The 14,624-nt window shown below is 35.7% G+C and overlaps 1 long non-coding RNA gene across 12 annotated transcripts in view; it reads right to left on the reverse strand.

Annotated features, from left to right (window-relative positions):
- The window catches only part of LOC145296852 (uncharacterized), a 345,814-nt gene that overhangs the window by 222,468 nt on the left and 108,722 nt on the right, over window positions 1–14,624 (reverse strand). For 10 of the 12 annotated variants that reach the window (XR_013870048.1, XR_013870052.1, XR_013870042.1 and 7 more), the window contains exon 2: window positions 2,757–2,841. This is a non-coding gene — a long non-coding RNA (uncharacterized LOC145296852). Of the gene's footprint in view, window positions 1–2,756; window positions 2,842–10,619; window positions 13,671–14,624 lie in introns of those variants that run through there. The other 2 variants (XR_013870043.1, XR_013870054.1) reach the window with 1 other exon arrangement.

Below are 14,624 nucleotides of genomic sequence, written 5' to 3' on the forward strand. Positions count from 1 at the left end.
AAACACGTATTATCAAAGAAAGCAATTATTTTATTTAGAAAAATTAATTCAGTTTAAATAATTTTTGTGTTATTACAAAACAACAAAAAAGAAAACACGGCCATGTGTAATTTTGGTACCGCGCTGAAATGATAACGTTATTATTTCGAAAGCCAGGAGAGGAGGGTATCGTTTAAAAGTCATTTCGGGGGCAATTGTGCAGTGCAGTACTTAAAAATATACAAATTTATTTTCTTTTGGTGTGGGGGAGGCTCGTTTTAAAACTATATCTACCTCAGTATTTTCTTTAATTTTCGGACATTTTTTTTTGTTAAAAATTATTTACTAAGTAATGTCGAGTGCGACACTGCGACATTACTTGTTATTTCTTTTTAACTAAATAAACTTTTTAAAATAAGTTTAAACACCAAAAACTTATAAAGCTAGGTAGAAAACGAAAACTTAGAAAAATCAAATTAATTTTTTTTTAAACAATAAACATGTAAAAATATTTTTTTTTTTTTTAATTTATGGGATGTGCATTTGCATTATTACCTAAAAATATACAAATTTATTTTCTTTTGGAGGTGGGGCTCGTTATAAAACTATATCTACCTTAATATTTTCTTTAATTTTCTATTTTTAAGCAATTATCCTCCTAAAACGTGATCCTCTTATGTCGGACATTTTTTGTTTATAAGTAATACTCGACATTACTTTTTTTTTTTAAAACTAAATAAACTCTTTAAAATAAGTTGAAACACCAAAATCTTACAAAGCTAGGTAGAAAACGAAAACTTAGAAAAATCAATTTATTTTTTTTAAAATAACAGTAAACAAGTAAAAATATTTTTTAAAATTATTATGGGACGAGCATTCTCTTTTAAAGACAATATCTTCTTCAGGAACGGTGATAAAATGTGTTTTCAATCGATAATTATTCAATAAGGGACCAGTTTTCCTACCTAACAAAAGAGGTCGAGTTTTCCGGGGACGAGTTTTCCGGGGACGAGTTTTCCGGGGACGAGGAATTTAGGAAAACTCGTCTCCGGAAAACTGGTTCCCGGAAAACTCGTCCTCTTTCAACTTATTTTAAAGAGTTTATTTAGTTAAAAAACAAAACAAAAAACAAACAAGTAATATCGATTTTTTTGTGAGGTGGGGGGGGTGAGTTAAGTGGACGCCCTAAATAAAAAAAAAGTTTGCAAAAACAAATAATGTTCTCATATTACTCATAGAGTTGCTAAGAATATATATCTCAAACTTCATAATGATTATAATGCTTATTAGTTTAGTAGTTTATACTGTACAACGTAATATATTACCTAGCTTTATATATATGCACCCCTTAAATATTAAAATTTACACAGACAAAAGAAAACAATAAATAACATGTCCATGTTACTCACCATATGATCTAGAATATATATTTCAACAGTCTTAATGATTCGTTCATTAGTGTGTGTGTGTGTGTATGTGTGTGTGTGTTAGAACTTTTTTACTCTACGCAATTATGCATATTATGTAGAAAATATACACAAATAGAACTGTATGGAATATTTCAATGAAACCAATCATCCAAGAAAAAAACAAAAAAAACAACAGAAAAACGAACAGTGAATTATTAATTAATGAGTTAGTTTTATTAAGGGGTATATAAATTAGTTATCCATTTTAAAGTCGTTCGCCTAATCACGAGTAAGGCTTCTACCTACAGCCTTGGTCTTTTCAAGACTAAAGTCAATAGGCATTTCTGCAATAATCAGCTTTTGTTCTTGTTAGCTCCTTACATCCAGTGTCTTCTTGCCCTGTCTTGAACGATTTCCATACTATCTACGACCAAGTTATTCCCGATCATTATTGTACAACTGACTGCTCCTGCTGTTTGTCATATAGAAACAACGTGTAAAGTTGCTTGAATCAGCAGCAGGCGAATCAGCCATTTACTAAATGTCGTGCCGGAATTTGATTGTACATAAGGGGGTTTACTAAAATGGTAAGACTCATTATATACGATTATTTGATCCTGTACAGCAACTTTTACACGAACTTGCAGCTGTTTGTCAGCGCAAAATATCGTAAAAATCTGTTGTGGTATTATTAAAATAAACAATTAAATGAATTTACTCAAAAATTTCAATCGAGGTTATTTTTTGAAAATATATTTTTAGATTCATATAAAATGTATTTACAAAATTTTTTGGTAAATGTCACCTTACGCTATAACAAAAACATTGTATTCGAGGTCGCTGACAACGAATCTGATAATCAAACCCGTCGCAAATTTACCGTTTGCATGGTATGAACCCCTGGATCCTGAGACTATTTTGTGCAATTTCACCGCCTTCAGTAGTGTTTTCTTACATGATTCGTTTGTGTGCGCATTGGCATTGCGCATAATGAAGTGACCACGAAGGAATATTTAGCGGACATTTGAAATAACCAGAAAGTTTTCAAAAAAACAAACAAAAAAAAAAACAAAGAAAAAATTTGGTTCATTTTTTTCTGTGTTACGTAGTTTTTAATGCTTTTTAATTTTTTAATTTTTTAATTTTTATTTAATTAAATTTAATTTATCTAAAATTAAAGTTTTCACAAGCGGTTTACAAAAACATATTTTTGTGTTTTTCGTTCTTTTTTTTGGGGGGGGAGTATTCAGTTACAGAACATGTATAGTCTAACAGGTGTTTCTGCAGTTTAATTAACCATTTTTCCGTAAGTAATGCGCCGACATTTACCGTTTAACATTACACAAAAATTCTGTTTACATTACTTACGAGAGATAAACCTTCTACAAAGCCTGCAACAACACGTTCCTTTTCACTAGCCGTCACTCGACACTTTCTAGGCATTTTGGGAGACCTGCAATAAAGTGATACACATTTAAAATTACCATAAAATAGAAAAATGAGCATAATTTTGAAAATATTTGTTACAATTTCCACAAAAGTCAGGGAAATAAGGCACCTTGTTATGCTAATGTACCAAATTTCACTTCTCGGCGTTTCATAGCAATTTCAAAATTTAAAAAAATATTGACGTGCAATGAAGCGATACACAGGGTTTACTACACATTAAACTTTACTGTTATTAAATACTTCAAATGATTTTGAAATAAAATGTTTAAAAAATTATAAAAAAAATTTTCTGACACTTCCTCTCCAACAAATACTCGTATGTTACTTTACAAATTGTCAATCATATCATCATTGGATCTTAAGTAACACTTCATAATATCATCTGTAATACATTGTGTGTAGTTCTTGTAGGAATAATAGCAATCAGTTATATTTGGTTGCTATATGAGTATTACTTGATGAACAAATCTTTGATGTGCCACAAGACCCTACACTCGGCTGTTGAAAGCCCAAGCCACCTAATGTCTGGATGCAAGATCCTTCTAGCCTATGGTCATTACACTGCCCGCCACAACAAAGTATGTAGATACTTACGCTGGAAGATCTGTGGAGAGATGCAACTCGATAGGTCGGTGAACATCTGGGAACAAGAACCACCACCGATAACATCAAACGGAAAAGTGACAGTGTTCTACGAAAAAGACATACAGGCGGGCAGATACATAAATGACAAGACCATCAAGCCAGATATATAGTAATATGGAACAAACCTGAAAGAACTGCACTCATTATCGACGTCACAGTTCCAAATGACTTTGGCCTTAATAGAGCCGAACGGGAAAAGATAACAAAATATCAAGACCTAAAGAATGATCTAAAAGCAACATTGTCTCTGAAAGAAATGAACATCATACCAGTTGTGACAGAAGCAACTGGCCTAATAAAAAAGAACCTTTAAAAATACTTAGAAGCAATCCCTGGAAAACCAAGGAAATATAGATAGCAGCCATAAAGGGAACAGTGTCTATTCTTAAAAGAGCCCTCGGATATAAATTTAAACTATAATAGAATCAAGTGTTAGCCCCAGGAAGGAGCTCCTTGATCTCTTCAAACTAACAAAAGTAAAATAAAAAAAAAGAGATCTAAATGACCATGTCTGTGCTGTTGCAAATAGACATCGTATATACAGAGGTTTTGTTGAGCATGGCATCTACAACGATAACCGCACAAGTATCGTCGATTTTGCTGATTCACATGATCTCATGATAGCCAAGACTTGTTTCTGCAAGTGCAAATCACATCTGCACACATACTGTAACGGAAAGACAGAGTCACAAATTGATTGTCTTAAGCAAACAACACGAATAATGAACTGTTATTGATGCCAAATTGATAACATACAAAACAGTGATGCCACAACGTTGTCTTGTAATTTGCATCTTGCGTGTCGAGCAATGAGACAACTTTGTCTAGCTCAAAATTACTGTATGTGTAAAATGGTGGCGATGGAAGGAGAAGGAATATGGCATCATCGGAAGAATCCCTCTACCGCCAGTCATCAATATTAATAACATGTGGAGAGAGGCAAAAAAATCAAAACTGGTTGAACTCAGTTCGACAAAACCTAGACGCCATCGGATAGACAAATGCTGTAGCTATGGACTCTAACTGTGAAAAAGAGAATGTTGATCATGTAGAAATTCTACCACGAATTTTACACTGACAAATTCCTATGAAATTAGCATGTAGACAAAGCTATTTCCTAAAGATATGCCACCAGAGATCGTAAGATATCAAATGATTCTTTGGCATGAGCGTGGCAGGCTGATTGTTGACAAGAACAAATTCATCTACTGCTGGCATAAAAAAAAAAGAAGAAAAATTCAACAGACGAGTATCCCTGGAAAACAACCCCCACTGCCAACACTGTCCAGGGCAATGTACACCTTATCATAGCTGCAACTCTTCAAGGTTCCAGTTCATTGGGACCATAGTGGCACAGTGTAAATCTTTAAGAGAAAATGCAGTCACGCTGAATGCAACAATTACAGATCAATTTGACTTCTGAAAATTTTTAGTGTATTGTTAATCGAAGAATAATGAATATTGTTATGATTATGTAAACTCAATACGGTTTCAAGTGCAGCACACTAGATGCCATCCATGCTGTACAGCTTTTGAGTGAGAAGCGAGTGAAGTGGTTGAAACTGTTGCATAAAAAGCCTTCAACTGTGCACCACAGGATGGGATATATTTTTCCAACTTCAAGGAGGTGCTTAGTCGTGGCTCAGATTATAACGAGACCGATACTGCACCAACCACACTGGATGTCCTTAACCTCGTCGGATTCCACCCGATATGACAGGTGTTCTTTCGATCGCACATTGTCCTGTCACAAGTTGGCCTGTTGATCGTCTTCACCCACTGTGTTTTCATGGTGGGGCGCTTTGCCTCTCGATCGAATCATCTCCTACCCTGTGTAGGTAGTCTCCGGGTACATCAATCACTCCGCTGGTCCTTGTGGCTTGCTGCAAAATGAAGTGTCCTCACCACAAACAAACAGAACTCCAGTTTATAACAATAACAAACTATTTATTAATTTCATTACTTCATAACAGCTACTGTCTAAATTGAGGTGACTGACTATAGCAGTGAAACGATGTAAGACCAGACCAGTAAAGTCACAGATTTCCCATTAACACAGGCTAGTTAACATCATAACATCAGGCCCTGAGGACTCCCAAATCGGAAGTGCCTGACCAGTCCAGCCGTTCAGCTTGCTGGCTACGACTCTACTCTTTTTAGAATTCCTTTTTCTAAATCCAACCCCTTTTCCCAACCTCTCCTTCAGAGAGTGGTTACAAACACCCTTTCTTTCTTCCTCTTAGAGCTTACCCATCGTCTTGTCCACTCAACACCTCTCTCTCTCTCTCTCTCTCTCTCTCTCTCTCTCTCTCTCTGTTCCCCTAATTTCTACTCCTCCTCTTCGAACTTATCTCTACCAAATTTTAATCCTCATTTGCACTGAGGTTTTTACTTATTTATCAAATTAGGAGTGATTAGTCATTCCAGGTCGAACAATGCTTGGCGGCGACCCTTACACTTGACCCCCATTCTAAGTTGTCAGCCTTAATCAGCTAAGGATCTCCGGATCTCTTTATACCTCTCAACAGAGGTTTTAAAAACAACCTTTCATGTTAACAGATATATAACGACAATGAGATAAAAACAATTATTATTTATTTTTTCTCTTTCTGACAAAATCCCATAGACATTTCTGTTTTGTCCCAATCAGACATCAACACCCCCTCTTCTGCCCTCTCTTCCTCTATCCCGTCCGGTCAAACACCCTCTCTCACCAATAGTGTCATATCCCTTCCATCCTTATGGGCGAAATGCAGCCATTGCAGCATTTCCACTCAGCCCTGTTAGAAAAACCAAGAAACAAAATACCCAGTATAACCCCAAATAAAAAGTTCAATTGCAACCTCAACAGTTTCTGAATCAGGGATTCTATATTCATCCACACATGCAGTTTTTTTTTCTCAGGGGTTCATTCCTCTTTTTCTTTTCACTTTACTAGTCCTTTTAAGGTGCCTGCAAACTACGTACATGCAAAACAGTTTTCTCTTCTTTATTTTCAGTCGTTCTTTATAACTGCAACTCATCAAACCATGTACATGCAAAACATGGAGTTTCTTTCACTTTTTTTTTCCTTTTTCTTATTTACTTTCAGTCCATCTCCACGACTTAATCTATGTGCATGTAAAACATTTTTCTTCCCTTTAACTACAACCCATCAGACCATGTGCATGCAGAACATTTTTTTTTTTCACCTTTTTTTTTCATTTTTAATTTTTTTAATTTCTGTCCTTCTCTACGACTTGGTCTATATGCATGCAAAACAATCTCTTTTTTTTTTTTTTTAGATTTTCATTTTCAGTCTTAGTTGAACCATACTTTTGTTCGGTAACTGGGAAGGCTCAGCCCATCTTCAATCGCCATTTGCTGTCCCAAAATAATGTGTCACCTGAGATATCAATTGGTTCTAGGCCTTTCTGCCTATTTGATTCTACTCTAAAATTGTTTGCTGGGGAATTATTTATACACACATCCAATTTTTCAACCTATTTTGTATTTTATTTTATTTATTTATTATTATTTTTTTCACTCAATTCTTTACACGAAGAGAAAGAACTCACTTCCTCAGCTCATGCACACCTCTGGGCACCGGGGAAAATTTCCCAATGATATTTCATACTTCCACAATGTCAGAACCTTTTCAATGGACAGCATATCTCCTGCCAACCTGCAGAACACTTTTGCTTATTGCACAACCATCATCTGCTATCTCACAGGGCATCTCCGTTTACACCCCATCATTTCTTCACAGCAGTTCCAAATATAAAAACAATACAATGTGCCAGCCAAGGAAGGTGCACACCGTTCCTCCTAATTACCCTGGTGCAAAGAAACTAGGTCTCCACCACAGCCAATATGTTTCCCAAACTTGCACAATGTCACACTTTCCTGTGCAGCTTTTACTAAACTCTATGATACCCAAACTTTTTGTACTTTCACTTGTCCCATAAGCATTCTCTCACTCGGAACAAGGGGAAGCATCCGCCCTGATACCACATCCAACATGCACCATTCTCATCCAGCGAACGAAAGATCTTCCCTGACCGAGGCAATCCTACTCGTCACTCCTGGAATTTGTCCCAGCAGCGCCGTTCTGGCCTGGGACCAAGGGTAACAACTGTTTCAAAACTACACTCAACATATTCAATCCACGTCCTGTGAAGGAGAAATCCTTCTCGACTGAAGCATTTTTAATTTTTTTCCAAAACAGAATAATATCAGCACCGTTAGTTTCTGTAAGACATTCTACTTGGCAGTTTAAATGCTTCAAAACTATTTACCAAGCGATTGATTTCATTTTTAATGTACATTCCCAGGCTAAATGATTTTTTTCTTTGACAGCCTAAATGTTTTAATGCCACTTCCAACCAATTTACCACCTCACACCCTATGAAAACTCTCAGGCCAAATGGCTTGCTCTTCGACAGTTTAAACGCCTTAAAACTCCTTTCAAATAATTCACTATTTCACACTCTATGAAAACTCTCAGACCAAATGATTTTCTATTCAAAAGTTTAAATGTCTTAACATCACTTCCAACAATATATTATTCACATTTCATGAAAGCTCTCAGGCCAACTGATTTTCTATTCGACAGTTGAAATGCTTCAACATCATTTCCAAACAATTCAGCATTTCATATCACATCTTATGACAATTCTCAGGCCAAATGATCCCCTATTCACAACAGGTGAGAATGCTACACAACAATTACACACGTTATCAGTCCTCATCTAAAAAAAAAAATTTTTTTCAAAAAAATTAGTACATTTCAATACAAATATTAAAATAGACGAAATAGTTCCCTTTATTTATGTTTTTTCTTCAATCAAATCACGGTTCTATCAATTTTCATTTGTTCTATCCTTCAAGATTTAAGGTTCAAATTCCATGGTACACATGCTTTAGTTTCTCTCCTGTCTATCCCCATTGGTTTCTATTTCCTAGCACATCTGAGAGAGTGGTCCGTGGCACAGCCTGTCAATACCACGTGCGCACAAGGGCCCAACATGCACACGACAGCACCAACAGTTGCAACCCAGTCCATTATCAGATTGCTACCCGGTTAACTACTTCTGGTCTACCTGGTTCATTGCTCTTAGGCTGACAGGAACCTTGCTTCCCCCATCTCAGTTTTTTATTCCTTTAATTTTAATAAAATTCTCCAACCAAACGTCCCTTTTATTTGACAGTCTAAATGTCTCACAACTAATCTCAGGCAAATCATTACTTCATCTTTAATTTATTATCATGAGAGCTTCAATTCGTTACAAAATCAGAACAGCATCGATACCGCCGGTTTCTATTTCTCTAAGGATCGGTATACTTCTCTCAACCCCTGTTTGGCTTCCCTTTTCACAACCATTCTTCAGGTTATCTCGGCATGAGCGTCTTTTTCTCTCTCTCACTTATTTGACCTTTCTATCTGATGTTGCATTATCTTCAGAGTTTTACCGTTCACCAATGGGTCACGGTGTCTGTCATGCACTGCGGACCGGGCGGAGAGATCGTATATCTATTTTTGTATTCCTACATGCCTTTTTTTCATGGCATCCCATGCAGACACAGCCAGTGTCTCATTAAATCTACAGTCAAACTCCATGTATTATACGCACAGTGCCTTCCGCACTTTTTCACACACCCTCTGCGGGGTTTGCATCACATTTGGGGCAATTCTCTTCAGCTTCCTCGCCGCATTTCCATTACATTTCTTCATGCCTTTACAGCCAGTACACCTTGCACATTTCTCCGTCTCTACTTTCATAGCTTATACACAGCGCACTCTGCACTTTTTCACATCCCTCCTGCAGGGATCACATCATATTTAGCCAATTCTTTCTGGCTTCCTCGACGCATTTTGCCATTACATTTTTTCATGCCTTTAGTTTCGCGTCAACAAGTTAACTCATAGTTACTTTCAATGCAACGTCTATTGCAATTTCCTCAGTAACCTTTGCTTTCCCAGACACAAATTTTCCTTGCATCTCAATCCGCCGCCCGCACGACACCACCGACTATGCATTTCCCCAATCAACCGGTAACTTCGTGAAATTCCTTATTTATTTCTCACTATCTCTTGATAGTCCATGCCGATCTATAACAATAGACTACGATTTAAAATACATCTCATTTTTTTTTTTTACCATAAACCAATTCAATTTCAGAAACTACAAAAACGATGGCATTTTCCCTTCTAAAACTGTCAACTGTCGCTCTCTTTCCCCGTATGTTTTTCTTTCTTTCTCCATTTTCTTTCTCCTTTCAAACTGTCGCTCTCTTTTGGTTTTATTTCTTTTCTTCACTCACCTCTACTTCATGTTTTCTTTTTTTTTTTCTTTTTTCCAAACCTGTTTGCCATATCTATCTATCTATCGCTCTCTTTATTCTGCTTATTACTTTTCTTTATTCATTTCTCCCTTCTCTTTCTGGGTCTCTTCCAATCGCACGACCATTAATTTATTTTTAACGTTAAGCTGATTGATTCACATATATGATGTGTCGGTCAACAGTAGACTGGTTCTAAAAAATATACAAAAAACGTTACGTTTCGTGTTTACCTCCGAACTACGAAAAACAATCGCACTTTATTTCACTCTGTCTTAAAACTATTAACTTTCGCTGTCTCTTTTCTTTTTTTTTTTTTTTATCTCTTTTCTTAATTATTTCTAGTTTCTGTTTCGCTTCTTTTTTTTTTTAAACAATCACACGGCCGCTAATTCCCCCTAACATTAAGCCTAACTCAAGGGTTGACTTTTCTAAGCATTTCTCCCCTCACTGCATTTCTCTTTTCCATGTTTACTAAATCTGTTTACTGCTATGCCTTTTTGGGGCACTTGCGCTTTTTCTTTTTCTCATTTCTCTATCTCTCTCGCACGCTTGTACAACGACAACATATGCGCGTACGTACAGCGACATATCAACCCGTTTCCTCTGTCTATATCCCCATATCTATTCCTGTGGATACAACTGTTTTTAGACTTATGATTCAGACAAATACACATTTACACGTTTCCTTCGAGGGGTGGGGAGGAAAATCAACAATACATTACATATTACAAATATGTCTCAAAACAATACAACAAAACTTAAGCTATCCAGGTGACACTGAGACAGAAAAAAGGAGAAATGAACCGTCCCTACCTTCCGCCATCCTTCTTATTCTTCGTTTCATGTTCGAGATTTTTGTTGTTATTTTTCTTTTTGAGTTCGTTTCTTTTTCAATCTTTGCTTTGTGTGCGTTTTTTTTTTTTTTTTCATGATTATGATTATTTCTTTTTGTTCTTTTCGTCTTTTCTTTGAAAAGTCTAGCATTCTTTGTGTCGAGTTTTTAGCATTTCCTTTTGTTTTTGTTTTGTTTTCTTGAAACAGCCCATATCTTCTTAGAGTTTTATTCTGGCTCAACAGCACCATTTATATATGTGTGCGTGGTAACTCGCTCGTGGACATCTCATAGAGATGTGATATCTTGGCTCACGACACCATTTATAACGAGACCGATACTGCACCAACCACACTGGGTGTCCTTAACCTCATCGGATTCCACCTGATATGACAGGTGTTTTTTTCGATCGTAAATTGTCCCGTCACAAGATGGCCTGTTGATCGTTTTCACCCACTGTGTTTTCATGGTGAGGTGCTTTGCCTCTCGATCGAATCATCTCCTACCCTGTGTAGGTAGTCTCCGGGTACATCAATCACTCCGCTGGTCCTTGCGGCTTGCTGCAAAATGAAGTGTCCTCACCACAAACAAACAGAACTTCGGTTTATAACAATAACAAACTATTTATTAATTTCATTATTTCATAACAGCTACTGTCTAAATTGAGGTGACTGACTATAGCAGTGAAACGATGTAAGACCAGACCAGTAAAGTCACAGATTTCCCATTAACACAGGCTAGTTAACATCATAACATCAGGCCCTGAGGACTCCCAAATCGGAAGTGCCCGACCAGTCCAGCCGTTCAACTTGCTGGCTACGACTCTACTCTTTTTAGAATTCCTTTTTCTAAATTCAACCCCTTTTCCCAACCTCTCCTTCAGAGAGTGTTTACAAACACCCTTTCTTTCTTCCTCTTAGAGCTTACCCTTCGTCTTGTCCACTCAACACCTCTCTCTCTCTCTCTGTTCCCCTAAGTTCTACTCCTCCTCTTCGAACTTATCTCTACCAAATTTTAATCCCCATTTGCACTGAGGTTTTTACTTATTTATCAAATTAGGAGTGATTAGTCATTCCAGGTCGAACAATGCTTGGCGGCGACCCTTACACTTGACCCCCATTCTAAGTTGTCAGCCTTAATCAGCTAAGGATCTCCGGATCTCTTTATACCTCTCAACAGAGGTTTTAAAAACAACCTTTCATGTTAACAGATATATAACGACAATGAGATAAAAACAATTATTATTTATTTTTTCTCTTTCTGACAAAATCCCATAGACATTTCTGTTTTGTCCCAATCAGACATCAACACCCCCTCTTCTGCCCGCTCTTCCTGTATTCCGTCCGGTCAACCCCCTCACTGCAATATGCACCTCGCTGCATGCATTCATGATACCAATATTGTCATAAGATTACTTTATGACTTATTGACGAGTCTGGTGCAAAACGTTGCCGTTATATTGAAGGAATTCCCTATTACACTTAGAGTACCTCAAGGTTCGGCACTTTTTTTCTACTCTTCATTCTTAGCATGGATGGCATCATAAAGGGCTTGCACTAGTTTGTGCCTTGGACTCTCCTGTATGCCGATGATATTGAGCTCACCTTGAAGAGTAAATCTGACCTGCGACTACAAATCCAGTTCTGGAAGGAAAGGCTCGAACAGTTTCATCTGCAGTTGAACATCAGAAACTTTAACCACTGATAAAAACGAATAACGTACCATCCAAGTTGACAGACATGATCTTTGCTCGCTTTCAAATATCTTGGTTTGACACAAAAGGATGACGGCAAAATCATCATCAAAATTGATACACACATCAATGTAATATGGCTCATCCTGTGCGACCACAAGATTAGTGACCATCTAAAGTTAAAGATCTATCAGACTGTTGTGAGACCTATTGCTTTATACAGCTCTGAGTGTTTATCAACAACAAGGGATTTGTTATTCTCGACCTGCAATGAAGACATACATCCAAAGCCGCTACAGCATAATACTGATCGAGCAAAGAATGACGTTCAGATGTGTTGGACATGGGCTGAGGGCTAACAATGACATTGCCATGAAACTTGCTTTTATATTAGAAGTTGCCAGAAAGTCACCAAACGGAAGTCTGATGATAAGATAAGCAGATGTCCAGCTCAAAGATCTCTTTAAAACTGGCCTTCACCCAAACTAAGCCTGTGATAATGACAAGTGGAGATCCAAATCCATTATTGTAGACCCTGCCGTAGTTCTGAATTAATGCATGAGAAAAGAAGTTATATTTGGTTTAGAATAAAAACATTTTATAAAAAATGGTAGAGCTATACTTATGATAATACTGTAAACGTGTTAAGATATATTTAATAAAATTGTTTCCATACATTTTTTATTTATTTAAAGAATTATTAAAGTTCTACTAAATTAATAAAAAATAGATTGAAAAGGTTTTGTAGATATGGGATATTTCAATATTTCAACACTTTTCATAATTGTTTGTATTCAAATACTGGAGAAAAGCATCTAAAATACTCTCTTTTATTCCACTGACTTAGTCAAATTTGAACCTTAGAATTCATCCTCGTCCGTGCATCTGTTCGTTCGTTCGCTCCCAAAATTCTCAATAACTACTCATTACATTGTTCTGAAACTATTCAAGAGAGGAAATGTAACATTCTTGGAATTTTGATAAAAATTCTAGTTGTGTCACAAGGAGTCAAAATTGCCAAAAATAGCACTTTTTAGGACATAGAAGCTTTTCTTATCATTAGATTTTGCTGAAAATTACCCAAAAGCAAGATCACATAGACATACATTTGGAAACGTAATATTTGACACTGGGAAAATTCTGGTTGCATCCCCAGAGGGTCAAAAGGGATCAAAATGGCCAAAACTTTTTACTAAAAAGATTTTACTAAAAATTACCCCAAAACATATCATTATTATTATTGTATATTTGTCTTTCATGAGATCCTGAATGCTATTAAAAAATATTCTGCTTCCCGGTTGACTACCGCATGGTAGCCTTCAATTCTAATGTAAACAAGTTCTTGTTGAACTGTCCTCCTAAACAGCCAACTTACACCAAGAACCATTACTAAACTACCATCTTACATTCATTAACCTTTATCCTTGAGGGGCCTTCGGGCCTTGATAAGTGTTGACTCCCTTTTAATATATATATATATATATATATATATACATATATATCTATATAGATACATATATAGAGAGAGAGATACATATATATATATAGATACATATATATATATAGATACATATATATATAGATACATATATATATAGATACATATATATAGATACATATATATACATATATATATACATATATATATATAGATAGATACATACATATATATAGATAGATACATACATATATATAGATAGATAGATACATATATATATATAGATACATATATATATACATATATATATATATAGATACATATATATATATAGATAGATACATACATACATATATAGATATATATATATATATAGATACATATATATATATAGATAGATACATACATACATATATAGATACATATATATATAGATACATATATATATATATATATATATATAGATACATATATATATATATATATATATATATATATATATATATATATATATATATATATATATATATATACTAGCATTTCAGCCCAGCTTTGCCCGGGTGTTTTGAGGTGTACGCTTAGCAAAACAAAACAAAAAGTCAATTCTTTTTTAATTTGACCCCTATTATGACCCCTTAAGATTTATAGTTTCGGGCTCAAATCACTTTATTAAGTTAGATCCAGGTTCAAGGAACCTATATCTAAAATTTCAAGTGTCTAGACCCAAAATTGTCGGAGGAGTTTGGTAGAGTTCTTAAAGGTCAAATCGTTGAAATTTGACCCCTTAACAGCAAAATTTCTGGCTGACACCCGTCACATCGATTTTCCCAAATCTCAGTACCCGGTATTTCAAAT

This window comes from Euprymna scolopes, chromosome 17, assembly GCF_053919585.1.
Source record: "Euprymna scolopes isolate OS-2025 chromosome 17, ASM5391958v1, whole genome shotgun sequence".
Classification (NCBI taxonomy): domain Eukaryota; kingdom Metazoa; phylum Mollusca; class Cephalopoda; order Sepiida; family Sepiolidae; genus Euprymna; species Euprymna scolopes.